This window comes from Natator depressus, chromosome 1 (genome assembly GCF_965152275.1).
Source record: "Natator depressus isolate rNatDep1 chromosome 1, rNatDep2.hap1, whole genome shotgun sequence".
Taxonomy (NCBI): domain Eukaryota; kingdom Metazoa; phylum Chordata; order Testudines; family Cheloniidae; genus Natator; species Natator depressus.
In genome coordinates this window covers 177542677-177561531 of record NC_134234.1, presented here as the reverse complement: position 1 = coordinate 177561531, position 18855 = coordinate 177542677, and the positions used below count along the sequence as shown (strand labels likewise).

Below are 18855 nucleotides of genomic sequence, written 5' to 3'. Positions count from 1 at the left end.
TGAGACCTGGCTTTGAAGTAACACTTCTGTTGTCAAGGGTTACTGATGCAAAAAGTACTGATCCTCCACTTCCAAATTAGAGTCCAAAATAATTCAGATAATGTGTTTCAGATACAGTTGATGCTCAAAGTACAAGCTGAATAAAGATCAATTTCTCAGTATTTTCCTTTGTTTTGTTTTCATTTGTTTTGTTTACACATGTCTGTTGAAATTATGGGCTGATTGTTGTTGACCTTATTCTATGCATCACTTTCCAGCATCATTCAACTGTAAACTGCAGACATAATTTGTAATTAAATTCACATTTACAATGATTGTACACAACTGAAGTACAAGGAACATACGTTGTTGCACACTTTGTCATATCAATAAGAATCCTAAATAAGACCTTGTGAAGAGTGTACTCTTGGCCAGAGAGTTCCATTTCTTGTTCAATGGTGGGCCACGGAATAATTTACAAAGTATTTAGGTCCTTAAATATGCAGTCCCTCAAGACATTAATTAACAGGGTTTCTTTTAATTTTAAAGAAAGCATCCCTTTATTAATAGCCTTTTCTAGAGAACTATTCTTTAAAAATGGAAACATACATTGCTGGAAAAAGCTGGTCACCATACACACACATAATTTTAAATCTCCTTGATTTGTAATTTGCATGACTAATGTGCCAATCTACACTGAAGCTGTTGGGAAGGTAGCATAGTAATTAATGACAAATGTTTAATTTATCAGGACAACGTTAAAATCTTTAACTGTTAAAATTATGCTTTCATTTTTAGATTATTTTGGCCTCTGTTACTATTTTATTAATACTTAAACTTGTTTTAGCTTTTACAAATCAAATACAGTAAGTTCTATTTAGATGTGTTGATGGGTTTGATTTTCAGCTAGGATATATTACTTCAGTGTGTTCATTTCTTCGATCAAATAAGAGAAATAATGCATACTTAATGAAAAATGAATCAGCAATGTATTTGCATTATAAAATAAGAGCAATTTAAAATTATTTCTTAATTATTGGTATTCTTTTTACATACTAAATCTATTCTTAATTAGCACTTTCAAAGTTAAATTAAGTTATTTTCCTCTGGAGAAAATGTATTTTTTTCCTTCTTGCACAGGGAAACAGATGTGCCTTTTAAAAGCATAGGAAGAGGAAGGCCTGGGTAAGTGGAATTCAACACATAATTGATTAATTCCAGTAAATAATTTTAGCTATTAGAGAACGTATGAATGATGGATAATCTAGACAGGGAAGGGAAAAATTTTCCAACATAAAGCCAACTTGTGTGAATACTTCTCTGCAAATTTTCCTTTGAAATCCAGCAGATTTCCCATACCCATCCTGCACAGTGTTATTGAAAAAGCAGATATGAAAGGGGAGATTGCATGACATCCATTTAATGTGGCTTTTTCTTGGTTAACCATCGCAACACGTATCACAATACCAGAGGTAACGAATCAATTAAACAAGATTCCCCCGTGTCCTCTTCCTCCCCCTTCCCATTCCCCTCCAAATCATTCCTTCCCCAAAGCTGCTTGCATATTGCTGCTGCTTTGTAGTTTCTCAGAGACAGAGCAGTAGGACCCAGGGGCCTTCCACAGCCACCAATAGAAGCTCATACTTGGGTCTATTTGTATGCAATGCCTTCTGCTCTACGCATTAATAGTAATACAGATAACGGGTCTGAAAGAATTCTCTTCTGAAGAAGGATTTGATTTTCCAGGGTCCTGATATTGGGAAGAAATCCGGTTTCATCCCCCTTTATATTTAAAAGTCTCTTGAGCAGCTTGTTTTCTTAAACTCAAAAAAAAAAAAAAAAAGAAAAAAGAGAGAGGTCTTTCTATGCAAGGAAAGTTACAAGGACTGAATCATGGAACTGCTAGTTTTCTGAAAATCTTATCTCACAGGGTAAGTCCCCCAAATAACAAAGCAGCGGATGATATTAAAGACCCGCCTAGAAGTTCAAAAGGGATGCAATTGTTTTGTAGTTATGCTGCATTCAGGAATAGGTTTAAAAGAAGTCAACAGTTTCTAAAAGAATTGGGGAATGATCAAAGAGGGAAACCCTAATGCAAAATGCACAATTAGTACAATGAGCAATCCAACAAGTTTCTTTGCAGGTACTGTAGATTTGTTTATTGTCTCTAAAGTTGTCAGGTTATTGTGGGTTGGGATTCTGCGTTATTGTCACTGTTTTTTACATTATTATTAACAACGAAGTTTTAAAGCTGTGCATTCTTCATCCCTTGGTGTGTCTGAGTGGGAGCGCACGGGTTAAAACATCTTTTTAGAGCGATTTCACGGTGCATTTCAGCTTTGCCTTTCGCCTTCATCTCGCTGTTGCTGCAAAACGGGGAGCCGATGCCTTGGTTGCTGATTGAGTTACAGGCTCTCTGCGTTTGGCGGGGTAACTTTGCAGAGGTCTGCGCCTGTTTAATGGTTTGTAGGCGAGCTGAGTAAACAAACGGGATTAGCAAAGGAAGGCTAGCACTACTGCAATAGAGCTCTGCAACTTTGAGCAACATTCGGGGGCGGGTTCCTTGTACTTTCCCTATTCGGACAGTTTGGTGTGTGCCGTGTGTGTACGTGAGCAAGAAATTGTATCTAGTAGGTTTCCACTAATTTCTTTCCTCCTCTTTTGGATGTCTCGTTCGAGGAGAAATACTGTGGTTATAAACTCTGCTTCCCGTCTCCCTTATAGTCCTTGTGCAGTCCGCCGCTTTGTGATGGGCAAGAGGAAAATAATGCAACCCTTTGTAACCCCGGGGTATAAAAGGAGAGACTCTCTCTACACCCCACACACACTCTCCGCCTTCCCAATTCCCCTTGTGTTGGTTGGGAGTAAAACGCTAGGTAGCGTTCAGCTGGGATGGAAGCATATTGCGAGGAGGGGAGCCCGGCGGCGTCTGAATTATGGATGAAGGGCTGTGAGCTGCTGTCGGGGCAAGCGTCCCCCTCTCTCAGGAGGCTGAGGCGGCTGCGGGTGGCGGGGGCGCTGAGTGCTCCGCTTGGGTCTGCAGTGCGCGCCGCTGCTCCCGCCGCCACACACAATGGAGAGAGACCCCTCTGGGCTGGCGCGGGGGGAGGGAAGGAGGGAGGGAGAGAGGGAGGTAAGGAGCTCTCCGGCTCCGCTGCTGCTGCAGTGCCGCAAAACCTCCCCGTTGGAGGCCATCCATTGGCGGCCCTGCAAAGTTCCCCGCGGCGGGCGCTCGCTAGGGAAAGCCGCTCGGCCGGGGCGCGTGAGGAGACCGAGAGATGCCGCCTCATGAGGGATGGGAGCGGCGAGCGCAGGGCGTTTGTGCTTTCCCTCTCCTCCCCCCAACCCCGCTGCTTGGCTGATAAAAGTAATTGCCCTAAAACCACCGAGGGCGGAGAGCAGCGCAAGCCCCCCGCTGGAGTCCCCGCACTCTGCACAGGCGCTTGCTCCCCAGGGCGGGCGGGGAGCTGTGGGGAGCAGGTGCCGCTCGGGGGGCTCGCGCCGCCTGTGCGAAAGTGGTTGGAAGTTTGTCCTGGTAGCGTCCCTGCTGCGTCTTCTTCTGGGGAAGCAACAGCGTCTGCGCCTTGGACTGGGGCACCAGGTAACCGGGGAGCGCGCTCCTCTAGCGAGGGCACTGCCGCTGGTACCTCAGGAAGGTCTCAGAAACGCCCCTTGTTTGTATGCCGAGGCAAAGGAGGACATCAGGGCACCCCCCTAAGCCGCCTTTGTGGCGGGTTGAGTTTAATGAGCAAGAGGCAGGGGAAAGGCGCTGGGGGCTTCTTGCTGCGCGAGCAGGTGCAATGCACCATTTGACAGAGCATGTGAGGAGGCGAAGGTCCCACCCGAGGCTTCTCGGGATCAGGGGGGCGGGGGCGCAGACTAGCGCTGAGCTCGTTCCCAGTCACTCTGACCGCAACAGGGGGGGTTGCCACCTGGCGGGGATTTCAATGGCTGAGGCAGTTTCTCTGTAATAGTTGCAAGCCAATTAAAGCGTAATAGTAATTATTATGACCTCGTAATTGAATTGCCCTGCTTTTAATTTGGCCTTGTTAGTACATGGAAGGGAGGCTTCCCAGGAATGCCCGGGTGCTGTGTGATGGCCCTGGCGACTCAATAAATGGCATTCTCCTTTAAGGCTGTATGGAGCCTTTGCTACGGCAAGATAGTGGAGGTTCCACCTTTTGCATAAACGACAAGTCAGGATCATTTGTTGTCCTTAGAGGTCCTATAGTTTTGGGTTGTACTTTTGGGGAGGGGATTGGAATAATCTTAATATTTTGGCCCAACTCAAATTTGAGTAGTTAGAGCAGGGGTTGGCAACCTTTCAGAAGTGGTGTGCCGAGTCTTCATTTATTCACTTTAAGGTTTCATGTGCTGGTAATACATTTTAATGTGTTTTAGAAGGTCTCTCTCTATAAGTTTATATATTATATAACTAAACTATTGTTGTTTTGTAAAATAAACAAGGTTTTCATAAGTTGCCAACCCCTGAGTTTGAGTTTACTTTCAGGCTACCCCTGGCAGGCTAATTGGATATGATTGTTCAATTCTTCTTCTAAATTTGTTTACCATTTTGTATAGTATTAAACAGTTACAGTTTTCACAAAGATATTTGAAGGCATCCCAGTTTAATCCACATACTCCTGAAGTAAATGGAAATTTTCATATTGGATTTCAATGGGTATACAGTAGAATTGAGCCCAGTATAATTTAGTCAGGAATACTTAATTCAGATGTGGCCCCATATTTAGATTTTGTGAAATCAAGCTTTTACAAAACCTATGGGACATGTTTCCATGATTTAATACATGTGGAAGAGTCTATGTAAGTATTTTTCTGCAGGGTTTACACTCCCAAACATTATACCCCTTGGAACTCAAATGTGAAAATGACAAAAAAAAACTGAATAAATTTTCAGTACCTAAACTGAAGAAATGCAAAAAGTAAACATACAAGAATAATGAGGTTGTATTTTTAAATTTATTTTAATAAACTTATCATCAAGCTAAGGAAATTAGCTATTTTGCAGTATATGTTTAAGTTGACAGTGTTTCTTTAAGCCCACTGGGGTCTTTCAAGGTTAAAGGTTAAGTAGTGGATTTAAAATAATTTTCTAATTTTATTTATTTTGTATTAGTCATCTTTCATTTACAAATATAATCTTAATTTATTCTGTAAGTAGTACCATTAAAAAAAAAAGGGAAACTAACACAAGCATTTGTTCTCCTAAGCACTGAAGAGGTTGTGGGATGTGGTTTTTTTTTGTTTGTTTGTTTTGTTTTGTTTTGTTTTTTTGCAAAGAGAAACAACAACTTTGTATTATGTACTAAGTGCAGGCAATCTCCTAGCATTCTGTAGATGGAAGGAGTTGGTCATCTGCTCCCAGACCAGCTGGCATAGGCTAAATCCAGGCCTCTGTAGGCAAAATGCACTGCATTACAGTTCCTTACAGTCAAAGGTTCCTTACAGTCAAAGCTCATCTTCTGCCACCTGGGAAGTATAACATTTTGCGGTAACCAGTTTGTAAGTGAAAGAAAATAAAGATTTTCCTGCTGTAAATGGAGGAATTAAGGCTGGCTTACTAACAAACAGCCCGATTCTTTCCTATGTTACATAAATTTTATACTGGGGTAATGTTATTGAAGTCAGTGGAGTTACACTGGCATAAACCTGGTAGAGAATTAGGCCCAGTGTTTGGAAATGAGGTGGGGGGGAAGGAAGACAATAATGCGGATAAAGCATTGTAAACTGAAGTCTTTGAGTGAGTGAGACTTCATCAGACAAAAGTCTCTCAACAAACAAGATTAGGTTGCAATTCACATGCTGTTTGTGTGTGCCCAGATACCCTAGAAATACTTAAAATAGTAATATGTCATTAATGTTTGACCAGAAATCTTCATTGATTTCAGTGGGACTGCTAACTAAAAATCAATGACACAAGACCCATAAGAGTCTAGATCCCGCAACCAATCTGGAAGACAGTTTAGCTGCTGCTGTTTGACTTTCTAGTTACAAACCAACTTTTTTATTCTTCTTTATAAAGGGGAATAATCACCAGTTGTAAGTTGGCTGAAACCTCCCCCCTCTCCAAGACATCCCACAGTGCAATCACTGCAATGAGTGTAGGCACCTGTGGTCTGTCTCATGCTGCTGTAGAAAGAGACAAGAGATTTAACCCCCTCTCTGTCAAATACTGGATGAGGTCTACACTCCCCACATGCTGTGTAGAAGGGACTGACTTGATGTCTTAGCAAATGGGAGATTAATTGGATGCTTCCCTATATGGCATGCTTGGCCTTCCCCTGTTGAGTATTATTATTTATTTGTGCACAGCCTTTTATTTTTATTTGAGATACACTAAATAATGTGGGAGTCTCTCTACATAAATTCTTCATAGACTCCTCTATGGATGATCTAAGATGTTCAGCAGGTCAGTGGTGGACAACAGAGTCACAGAAAGGTAGACCCTCACATATATCTTTTGTTGAAAGTAAGAGAAATTATTACAAAGACTAAAAATAAATTTTAGTTTCTAGAGTTGGATAAATCTCCTCCAGAGACTTTGGCTTGAGTAGATCTAAAGCAGAAAAGGAATGTGTTCAGTCAATATCAGTCTGACCATATTTATTAAAATTAGAAAAACATGCATATGGTTTTGCACAATTTAGCAGGCCTGGTCTTTCCTGTTCAGGAGAAACATAAAATATCAGAGTAGTTGCACTTCAAGACTGGCACAGTTATATTGGCATTGGTGCTCTTTGAGAAAGCTCATCATTTTGTATCAGACTGCTGCCATGTGTTGCTCTTTTATGAGGGTTAAAATGTAATGGTCATGCAAATTCATCTATCTTTTGGGGAAAACAATTCAGAAAACGTTTGATTCATTTTGAAAATAAGTCCCCATTTTTGGTAAAAATGAGTGTGCACTAACTGGATTGCATTTATATGTGTCTGACTTTTTTCATGAGATTATGTATTTGAATTCTAACAATGTTTACTAAACGTTTTAAAGTAAATAATTATAGGCAAATTACCTATATTCAGTAAAATAGTAGAAATAAAAGTATTTTATAAGATTATATTCAAAATCTAGTCATCCATATCCTCCATTGCAAAGTAGTGACTGCAACCCGCCATCAGCAGCATCTGAACAAAGAGCCAGTGTATCCAGATCTGGAATGCCCACTCCTCTTGCACAATGTAACGGGAATCTGATGGTGGTATAAACTCGGTGTAGAAGATTCTATGCCATCTTCCACTTTCCTGTTGCCTGTATAAGAGGAAAAAGGGATGTGGCCAGAGGAAAGCTGAAACAGCCATACATAGTAACAATTTCCAACTGTGGTTTTGTTATTTTAGGGCTCTCAGCAGCTGTCTAAATTAGAGCAGCCCCTAAGCAGGTTTAATTTATAGCTGGAGACCATCCCTGCACTCAGTGGCATTAAGTTTGAGAAAGCACAAAGATGAGTTTTCTGCTTTGCACTGTCATACTTCAATCCTAACTTGAGCTGCATGCTGCCTGCATAATGGATGGTTTCCCTGAATGGGTAGATACTAAATATTTCTTTATTATCCTCATAATTGAATGTGTGTCCCGATACACTATTTACTCCACACCATTCAAACCCTGCACGGATTACAGACTTATGAATTTCCTCATGGGGTTTACTATGGCACCCATCTCCATAGTATCTGACTGCTTCACAAATGTTAATGAATTTATCTTTACAACCGCCTTGTAAGGTGAGATGTTATTGTTGTCTCCATCTCACAAATGAGGAACTGAGGCATTAGGGCCCAGATCCAAAAAAGGATTAGTGTGCTGAAATCCTTAATCCCAGTTTTATGTGCCATTGTGATCCACAAAACTCCTGCTCAGTTGCTGGCTAACCCAGTAGGTACCTTAGACTCAATTGGAGACTAGTTTTTTTCCCCGCTCTGTAAAAATCCCTAAGTGCCTAAGTTTCTGCTCCTGGACACGTATAACCCACGCATCTCCTGTAGTGGCACTGAGAGCACCTAGAGATTAATGAGTCTGCTACAGCCTAAGGTAAGAACCATGTGGCTTTTAGCTCATGCACTAAGCTTCAGAGGTCCCAGGTTCATCCTGTCCACTGATGACCAGGGTATGTGGGCATTACACATGCACACTGCTGCCTCAGTCTAGGTGCCCGGGGACCTGTCTCCCAACAGGGTGATCTTCAAACCGGGGAAAGATACACATTGCCCTGCCTATCTTGCCTATGGGGCCTGTCAAGGTTCCTTCCTCACTCTGAATTCTAGGGTACAGATGTGGGGACCTGCATGAAAACCTCCTAAGCTTACTTTTACCAGCTTCGGTTAAAACTTCCCCAAGGTACAAACTATTTTACCTCTTGCCCTTGGACTTTATCGCTGCCACCACCAAACATCTAACCGGTATTTTACTGGGAAAGAGCCTGTTTGGAAACGACTTTCCCCCCCAAAATCCTCCCTTACCTTTACACCCCCTTTCCTGGGGAAGGCTTGATAAAAATCCTCACCAATTTGCATAGGTGAGCACAGACCCAAACCCTTGGATCTTAAGAACAATGAAAAAGCATTCAGATTCTTAAAATAAGAATTTTAATTGAAGAAAAAAGTAAAAGAAATCACCTCTGTAAAATCAGGATGGTAAATACCTTACAGGGTAATCAGATTCAAAACATAGAGAATCCCTCTAGGCAAAACCTTAAGTTACAAAAAGACACAAAAACAGGAATCTACATTCCATTCAGCACAACTTATTTTCTCAGCCATTTAAAGGAATCAGAATCTAAAGCATATCTAACTAGATTACTTACTAAGTTCTAAGACTCCATTCCTGTTCCGTCTCCGGCAAAAGCATTACACAGAGAGAGAGAGAGAGAGGCTTTGTTTTTCCCTCCCCCCAGCTTTTGAAAGTATTTTGTCTCCTCATTGGTCATTTTGGTCAGGTGCCAGCGACGTTATCCTGGCTTCTTAACCCTTTACAGGTGAAAGGGCTTTTCCTCTGGCCAGGAGGGATTTTAAAGGTGTTTACCCTTCCCTTTATATTTATGACAGGGCCTGATTCAGTAGACATGCTCTGGTATGTGTATGCGGTCAGGCTCCATTCATAATCTGGAGGAAGAAAACTTTTAGCTCTTTGGTTAGAGGGCTCACCTAGAATGTGGGAGACTCAGGTTCAATTCCCATCTCTGCTTGATGGGGTGAAAAGAGTTGAACAGGTGTCCCCCTCTTAAGAGAGTGCCCTAATCACTAGGCTGTGGGATATTCTGATGAGGGTCTTTCACCGTCCTTTTGAAGATGTTCCAATTTGGTTAAATAACTAGTCATTAGAGCAGGGGGACTGGGCCCTGGGTCATCCATGTCCCAGGTAGATGCACTAACCATCAGGCTTCCAAAGTCATTCTCACTTTCTTTTCTGGCTCAATTACTGTTTAAGTATTTATCCAAAGTGGAATCCATTTCCTAACTTTTGAATGCTTGATTTTGCAATTTTAATTTTCTTTTTAGTGATATTTAATTATATTTTCATATAACTTACTAGCTTTTAGATATTCAAATTGAATTACATCATATGATACTATATTGACCACCATAGGCTTGGAACCTTTAGATCCACAATACTGTCCCATGCCACCGAAGCTAGTGGAGTAACTGGTAGCAGTAATAGGTTGTTATCTCTTATGCAGATCAGCCTCTAAAGGAAGTTGAGAGACAGTCTTGGTCAGTGAGGCTCACAGCTATTTTCCAGACAGCAGAAGAATGTTGAGTTTCAGGAATTGTGGGTTTAATATTAGTTTCTGGAGGAGATTGTGCTCTAATGATTACAAGCCCTTCTGTCCCTGTCTTCAAAGTCAACCAAATTTTGGTGAACTTGACACCTGTCTGATCCCAGGGCAACGTACCTGCCAAATATCAAGTCACTGCTCTGAAGCATGGAGGTGCAACAGCTACTCAATGAAACAGTTATGAGAATCTCTGAATATTGGTTAAATAAAATTTTCTCCATACCTCTTTCTTAGATATAAAACATTTATGCTGAAACTTTCCAAAAAGTTCAGCCAAAGGCAGACATCTGGCATAGAAAATTTCTGCCTGGATGATTAAATTTTGGCCAAGTTAGTGAACATAGTCTTATAATAGAAAATGCTGGGCAGTTTTAATTATAGGTCTTGCTGTCAGCTCGACCTATAATATGCTGAAAGGATCACTAAGCTGTGAGCTACTGTTTGATCCGTTGTTATGTGAGGATTCAATAATCCACCGTAATCCATCCTTACTAAGTGGAGAAAAATCAATGATGCTGAAACAGTGGATGGGAAAAGGTATCCTATTCATATCATGTACAAGCCACAATAACATATTAAAGATGTAACAAAAGTTTGGCTGCCAAAAAATAAAAATTCTAGCAACACCTATCAATTAGACATTATGAATAATGCAATTTGATTGACTCCATTAAATTTGTCGGGGTTGAGGGAGGGGAAGTGGAAGAGGATGCCACTTCTCAAATACAAATAGGTAGTCAATCAATTTGACTCCAGAATGTTCAACCTTGGTAAAATTATTAACAAAGTGGGCAGAATGACAGATGTGCCACATCAATATACTTATTTAATGAAGGTCAATGGAAAAAATTATGGAGGCCACCTCACTTTATGCAATAGAGTTCTCCTGGGCCACATCAAAATGTAACAAAATTGGTACTCCAGCCATATGTTCAAGGTGGACATTAAAGGTACTCATATGGATTAGAGATGGGGAGAATTTCCTGAAGCTTTGCTACATATTTTACAGTGCCTTTGGGAAGTGGTATATATAAGAATTAATATAATAATAGAGGCTTCTTTTGTTCAAGGCAGTATGTAGAGGGGCGCTCAACAAACCAATGATCAAAATGACTGATTCACAGGAATCCTGGTTCCTATGAACCTTACTGGTATCAAAATATCCTACATTAAAAAATTGAAAATCACTTATAACTCCCAGAATAACTTGTACAATGGATTAAATGACACTTCAGATGCTGAAAGAGTATCCTATGTAAAAAGGAGAGAACTTCGCTCATTTAATTATGCTGAACATTCAATTATTAAATTACATTTCCACCTCTGATTTTGTCGGCTGTGGGGATGCATGTCCCAGAAAAGACTATGCAACAGAAAACTGAGTGTAAAATTTGAATCCTCCAACCTAGACCTATTACTGGGTAACAAAGTTGTGAGGCTCTGAAATGCTGAGGAAAGGCGATAAAAATATGAACAGAGACCTGTGGGTCCTTCCTTAAAATTTGTAAAAAGAAAAGGAGTACTTGTGGCACCTTAGAGACTAACCAATTTATTTGAGCATAAGCTTTCGTGAGCTACAGCTCACTTCATCGGATGCTTATGCTCAAATAAATTGGTTAGTCTCTAAGGTGCCACAAGTACTCCTTTTCTTTTTGCAAATACAGACTAACACGGCTGTTACTCTGAAACTTAAAATTTGTGACGTGCCAAGTGGAATGTCATGTATTTCAAAAGACTTTAGAAAACAGCAAACCAGAAGAACATAAATGGAACTCTACTAGCTATTTATTTGCAGTTCTAGAATAACTGGAGATAAATTTAACATAAATTATGCAATGAAAATTTGAGATTTCAAAACACTGTCATCAAACATGCACAGAACTAGAAAAACACTTCACTCCATTCTCCACTCAAAAAATCCATATATCCTCTGTTCCACCTGAACCCTTAATCCATACTGAACATGCCCAGTCCCCTTCATCCATCAATCTCTTATTCTCGTCTATCTTCTGATCCTCTGTCCCATCAGTTCTGAGCCCCCAATCCATTTATTGCCCCCCAACACCATCAATCCTCTGCCACGATTAATTCTTTCTCCTAGAATCTTCTCCAATTATTTATCTGCCCCAATCCATCCTCTGCCCTACCTTCAGCCCCCAGTGGTGCTTCTGCTCTTTCAGCCTTAATCAGTCCAGCATTGCTTCCATGAGTCCATCCTCTACTTCCAGTCTTGTATTCTCTCTGCCTACCTCAGGCTCATCACTCAAATGATTCTTCTCCCTTCCCCTACTAGTTCCCAATCAAATTTGTTCCCTGGCCATCCCTTTACTCTGTCTCCCCCAGCAAATCTCTGATTTTCAATCCATCCTCTACAAACCCCCTACTATACTCATCCTCTCTCCCCATAGTCAATTCATCCTCTGTCCCCAGCAAACTAATCCACCCATGAAATGATCCTCTTTCTGCAGCAGCCTCCTCCTAGGAAATTGACTTTTTCTGTAATTCCTCTCTCCAGCAGATGGATTTCCTCCTCTCATCCCAAGCAATTTGGCCATCCTTCTCCACCTCTCTGTCCCCTTCCCCACCACGAGCAAATTGGTCCTTCCCAGGCACTCAAGTTATCTTCAGTCTCCAGTATCCCAAGGCTTTCTCTCATTGGATGGGGGTGTCAGGGTATTTCCCATCTCTACACTCAGTGGCAATGTGAAGAGGTGAGACATTCTGTGTTGGACCCCCCTTCCTTAGTCAGCCAGGATATATAAGATGCCAGTTCTGCACCCCTTCATCCTCCTTTCAATAATTATTGCTGATCAGGGCAGCAGCTCAGGTGGCCATTGAGGCCCCGGTGACCATTTGCAACTGGAGAGGTACAGAGCACTCCTTCTCACACAGAGGGATCTTCAGGGAGAGGAAGCAAGGGGAGGGGAAGCAGTGAGGATAGGTTGCAAAGCTGGCATTCCCTACCTCCTTTCCATAGCAACAGGTCTATTCCAACCTTTAAGTTAGCATGTGAAAGAGTCTAAAACGTCTGGTGACCTAGGTTTCTGCTCCCTACAATAATTTCCTAATGTCTCTTTAGTTCATCATGCTCTCTGAGCTGCAAAACCTAAAAGCAAGAGAAATTTGATTTCCATGTGTGATAAAATTATTATAACTTCAAATAAATACTCTGGTACACTTATATGACTGTGTGATCTCTGGATGTACGGTAGCATACACAAATGTTCAGAGACCTTTTTGCTTCTTTAATTTTAAAAAGAAACCATTGAAATGGAATGCAAAAATGTCATTAATGCAACATATTGGCTGAGACCATACATGCACAAAGTTATTAATATTATTTATTATTGGTATTCCCATAATGCCCATAGTGCCTAGAAGCCCCAGTGTGCCAGACACTGTACAAATGCATTTTAAGAGACAGTCTCTACCCTGAAGAATTTACAGTCTAAAGAGACAAGACAAACTAAGGATGGGAGGAGAAACAGAGATACTGAGAGGTGAAGAGACTTGTCCAAGGCCACGCAGCAGGCCAACTTTGGATTAGAACCCAACTCTCCTGACTGCCAGTACAGTGTGATATCCACTGTGTTGTCTTTTCAAAATAAGAAAATTCAAATTACAATAGCTATAGCATTTGTAACTCATCAGTGTTCCATGTATAGTAAGACGTTAAAGTGTGGTTCTACTTTGAATGTTGGTTTGGTAAAAATGGCCTTGTAGGCTCACTCTGATTCCGTATAAAAAGGTTTTAGCCAGTCCTGCACACTCAACCTAGCATCTGAAAGTCAAGTTGTGTCCTTTTCTTTTCAGTAAAACTGATCCAAATGAGATTGTCTGTAAGTGTACATATCAAATGCACCCCAGTTGGGTCAGGAGTATTGGTAATGATGAATGAGAATGAAAGCACACAGCCAACTATGAACCCATGTTGAGTTGTCACAACGGCCTGTTGGAGAGAGAGAGGTTGGTTGTTTTTGGTACATTGAGCAAACTTTCTATGAAGTCAAAAAGAAGTAAATAGGAAACCACATGAAATTAAATGTGCAAACCCACTTTTCATAGTTACACTATATGTTACAGGTAGTACCGTAAAGAGAGAGAGAAAAAAACCTTAATCTTATGTGCAAAGGGGCTGGGTTATGGTTGCCATGGAAACCTTAATTTAAATTGCTGACTTTGAGTATAAAAATCTCAACCATAATTGAGCATAAAGCCAAATTATGGTCTCACAAATACTCATAGCCGTCCTAGTGCAATTAAAGGAAGCTGTAAGCATGTTCTTGAGAGTATCTTTTGGCCAATAGTTTGTGTAATTTTAAAAAGGCAGCTTCTGAATATAACATAGCAAAACAAAAGAAAACAAAGTCCCTATACTATATTGTTTGCAATATGCACACACAAAGTCAAAAGAAAGAAAGCTGAAATGTACCACTGCTTGCAGTTCATGCAGTGAAGGAATCAATCAGTGAACTCCTGCAGGGAATATAGCAAAAATTTGCATTATAATTGTTTCGTGCAGTTTCATGTTCAGATTAGAGTGTGCAGAATCTGGAAGAAAACAATGCACTTTTTTCAGCTGTAGTCATCTATGCACAGATTATGAACAGATAGGAACGTTTCCTCTGAAACTAATAAAAGAAGAGAATGGGAAAAAACCCCTCAAGATATATCTTATCTTACACCATGATTTTAGACTGCAAGACAGTCTCATATTTGTTCACTATATTCTTTTGAGTGATTCAGTGTTCACTGTATCTGTTATATATTAGTGTGCCTTAATATAGAAGGTAGCTATAGTAACGATAGCATCAATTAGTAAAGATTTTGCAAAAATCTTTTGAAAAACTATGCCAAACTGGAGAAACAGAAGAACTGAGACTCATCCCCTTTTTGTTTTTTTCTGTTGAGAAACAATACTACATTATTTTTGTTAACCACCTAATCACCAGTACCTTCATGATGACATCCAGAGTGGGACAGAGAGAGACTCCTGATGCCAAATGTTTGAATCCCCTTTTATGCACTATCTAAACCAACCTGTATTTTTTCTTTTCTGATACTGAAACATGGAGGAGAAACTTCTGGCCCTAGCCCTTTTGTAGCAACTCTTTTGGCTATGTCCAACTAATATACTTCATTAGAATGATGGAAGCATCTGCCCTTAAAGAAATCCCAAAATAGTATTTTCTGTAAATGTGCATTTAATGCACCCAAACAACCTTATCACTATCATTTTGTGACACTCTGAGGGAGAAAAACACATTTTTTCAAATGTATCAGAGGAGTAGCTGTGTTAGTTTGTATCCACAAAAACAACAAGGAGTCCAGTGGCACCTTAAAGACTAACAGATTTATTTGGGCATAAGCTTTCGTGGGTGAAAAACCACTTTTTCAGATGCATGAAGTGAAAATTACCGATACAAGCATAAATATACTGGCACATGAAGAGAAGGGAGTTACCTTACAAGTGGAGAACCAGTGATGACAAGGCCAGTTCAGTCAGGGTGGATGCAGTCCACTCCCAATAATTGATGTGGAGGTGTCAATACCAAGAGAGGGAAAATTGCTTTGGTAGTGAGCCAGCCACTCCCAGTCCCTGTTCAAGCCCAAATTAATGGTGTTAAGTTTGCAAATGAATTGTAGCTCTGCAGTTTCTCTTTGAAGTCTGTTTTTGAAGTTTTTGTCATAGAATCATAGATTATTAGGGTTGGAAGGGACTTCAGGAGGTCATCTAGTCCAACCCCCTGCTCAAAGCAGGACCAATCCCCCACTAAATCTTCCCAGCCAGGGCTTTGTCAAGCCTGACCTTAAAAACCTCTAAAGAAGGAGATTCCACCACCTCCCTAGATAACCCATTCCAGTGCTTCACCACCCTCCTAGTGAAAAAGGTTTTCCTAATATCCAATCTAAACCTCCCCCACCGCAACTTGAGACCACTACTCCTTGTTCTGTCATCTGGTACCACAGAGAACAGTCTAGATCCATCTTCTTTGGAACCCCCTTTCAGGTAGTTGAAAGCAGCTATCAAATCCCCTCTCATTCTTCTCTTCTGCAGACTAAATAATCCCAGTTCCCTCAGCCTCTCCTCATAAGTTATGTGCTCCAGCCCCCTAATCATTTTTGTTGCCCTGCACTGGACTCTTTCCAATTTTTCCACATCCTTCATGTTGCAGGATGGCTACTTTTAAATCTGTTTTTGAATGTCCAGGGAGATTGAAGTGTTCTCCTACTGGCTTTTGTATGTTACCATTCTTGATGTCTGATTTGTGTCCATTTATTCTTTTATGTAGAGACTGTCCGGTTTGGCCAATGCACGTGGCAGAGGGGCATTGCTGACACATGATGGCATACATAACATTAGTAGATATGCAGGTGAATGAGCCCCGGATGGTGTGGCTGATGTGGTTGGGTCCTATGATGGTGTGACTAGAGTAGATATGGGGACAGAGTAGGCAACGGGGTTTGTTACAGGGATTGGTTCCTAGGTTAGTGTTTTTGTGGTGTGATGTGTAGTTGCTGGTGACTATTTGGTTCAGATTGGGGGGCTGTCTGTAAGCGAGGACTGGCCTGCCTCCCAAGGTCTATGAAGGATCATTTTCTGGGATAGGTTGTGGATCATTGATGATGTGCTGGAGAGGTTTTAGCTGGTGGCTGTACATGATGGCCAGTGGTTTTCTGTTATTTTCCTGTTGGGTCTGTCCTGCAGTAGCTAACTTCTGTGTACCCATCTCGCTCTGTCAGTCTGTTTCCTGACTTCCCCAGGCAAGTATTGTAGTTTTAAGAATGCTTGATAAAGATCTTGTAGGTGTTTGTCTCTGTGTGAGGGATTGGAAGAAATACGGTTGTATCTTAGGGCTTGGCTGTAGACAATGGAGAGTGTGATGTGCCCTAGATGGAAGCTCGAGGCATGTAGGTAAGTATAGTGGTCAGTAGGTTTCCGGTATAGGGTGGTGTTTATGTGACCATCACTTATTTGCACTGTAGTGTCCAGGAAGTGGATCTCTTGTGTGGACTGGTCCAGGCTGAGGTTGATGGTAGGGTGGAAATTGTTGAAATCCAGGTGGAATTCTTCAAGGGCCTCCTTCCTGTGGGTCCATATGATGAAGATGGCATCAATGTAGCGCAAGTAGAGGAGGGGCGCTAGGAGACGAGAGCTGAGGAAGCGTTGTTCTAAGTCAGCCATAAAAATGTTTGCATACTGTGAGGCCATGCAGGTACCCATAGCAGTGCAGGCTGACTTGAAGGTATAAGTTGTCCCCAAATCTGAAATGGTTGTGGACAGCGTCACAAAGCTCAGTCACCAGGTGTGCTGTGGTCTCATCAGGGATACTGTTCCTGACAGCTTGTAGTCCATCCTCATGTGGAATATTGGTATAAGGAGCTTCTACATTCATGGTGGCCAGGATGGTGTTTTCAAGAAGATCACCAATGCATTGTAGTTTCCTCAGAAAGTCTCAAAGATAGCTAGGCATGCTGGTAACGTAGGGTCTGAGGAGAGAGTCTAAATAGCCAGATAAACCTGCTGTAAGAGTGCCAATGCCTGAGACGATGGGGCATTCAGGATTTCCAGGTTTATGGATCTTGGGTAGCAGATAAAATACTCTTGGCAGGGCTCTAGGGGTGTGTCTGTGTAGATTTGTTCCCATGGTGTAGCAGGGAGTTTGCTGAGCAGATGGTATAGTTTCTTTTGGTACTCCTCAGTGGGATCGGAGGATAGCAGCCTGTAGAATGTGGTGTTGGAGAGTTGCCTGGCAGCCTCCTGTTCATAATCCGACCTGTTCATGATGACTATGGCACCTCCTTTGTCAGCCCCTTTGATTATAATGTCAGAGTTGTTTCTGAGGCTGTGGATGGCATTGCATTCTGTACGGCTGAGATTATGGGGCAAGTGATGCTGTTTGTTCACAACTTCAGCCTGTGTACATCTGTGGAAGCAGATGTACTTCTATGTAGAAGTCCAATCTGTCATTTCGACAATCAGGAGGCGTCCACACAGAATTCTTCTTCTTGTAGTGTTGGTAGGAGTGTTCCTGTGGATAAGTATGCTGTTCAGTGGTGTGTTGAAAATATTCCTTGAGTCGGAGATAGCAAAAGTAGGCTTCCAGATCACTAAAGAACTGTATTATGTGCTTGGGGGTGGTGGGGCAGAAAGAGAGTCCCCGAGATAGGACAGACTATTCTGCCGGGCTAAGTGTGTGGTTGGATAGATTAACAGTGTTGCTGGGTGAGTTAAGGGTACCACAGTTGTAGCTCCCTGTGGCATGTAGGAGTTTAGATCATTTACTGTCCTTTTTCCTCTGTAGAGAAGTAAAGTGTGTGTTGTAAATGGCTTTTCTTGTTTTTGTAAAGTCCAGCCATGTGGAAGGATGGTTTTGTATGAAAGTCTCCAGTTTTGAGAGCTCATTATTGATCTTCTCCTGTTTGCTGTATAGGATGCTGATCAGGTGGTTCTTCAGTTTCTTTGAGAGTGTGTCGCACAATCTCTCACCATAGTCCGCGTAATATGTTGATTGCAATGGATTTTTACCTTCCATCTGTTTGGTATGAGGTCCATCTGTTTTCACTTGGACAGGAAGATGATGTCTGTCTCTATCTGTGCAAGTTTTTCATGAAGTTCATGGATTTCCACTTCATAAGGCTAAATTCAGTGCCTTGCATGGTGTCAAGTATCAGAGGGGTAGCCATATTAGTCTGTATCCACTAAAACAATGAGGAGTCTGGTGGCACCGTAAAGACTAACAGATTTATTTGGGCATAAGCCTGGACATTCAATAACAGATTTAAAAGTAGCCATCCTGCAACAAAAAAAAGTCAAAAACAGACTTCAAAGAGAAACTGCAGAGCTACAATTCATTTGCAAACTTAACACCATTAATTTGGGCTTGAACAGGGACTGGGAGTGGCTGGCTCACTACCAAAGCAATTTTCCCTCTCTTGGTATTGACACCTCCTCATCAATTATTGGGAGTGGACTGCATCCACCCTGACTGAAGTGGCCTTGTCATCACTGGTTCTCCACTTGTAAGGCAACTCCCTTCTTTTCATGTGCCAGTATATTTATGCTTGTATCTGTAATTTT

At 41.4% G+C, this 18855-nt stretch overlaps 1 protein-coding gene across 4 annotated transcripts in view; it reads left to right on the top strand.

The window, feature by feature from the left end:
* The first annotated feature begins 1630 nt into the window (after positions 1 to 1630).
* ROBO1 (roundabout guidance receptor 1) overlaps positions 1631 to 18855 on the top strand; it is a 1032053-nt gene continuing 1014828 nt past the window's right edge. For 3 of the 4 annotated variants that reach the window (XM_074971626.1, XM_074971617.1, XM_074971599.1), the window contains exon 1: positions 1631 to 1910. The gene's annotated coding sequence lies outside the window, so the exon portion shown is untranslated. Of the gene's footprint in view, positions 1911 to 3467; positions 3581 to 18855 lie in introns of those variants that run through there. The other variant, XM_074971607.1, reaches the window with a different exon arrangement.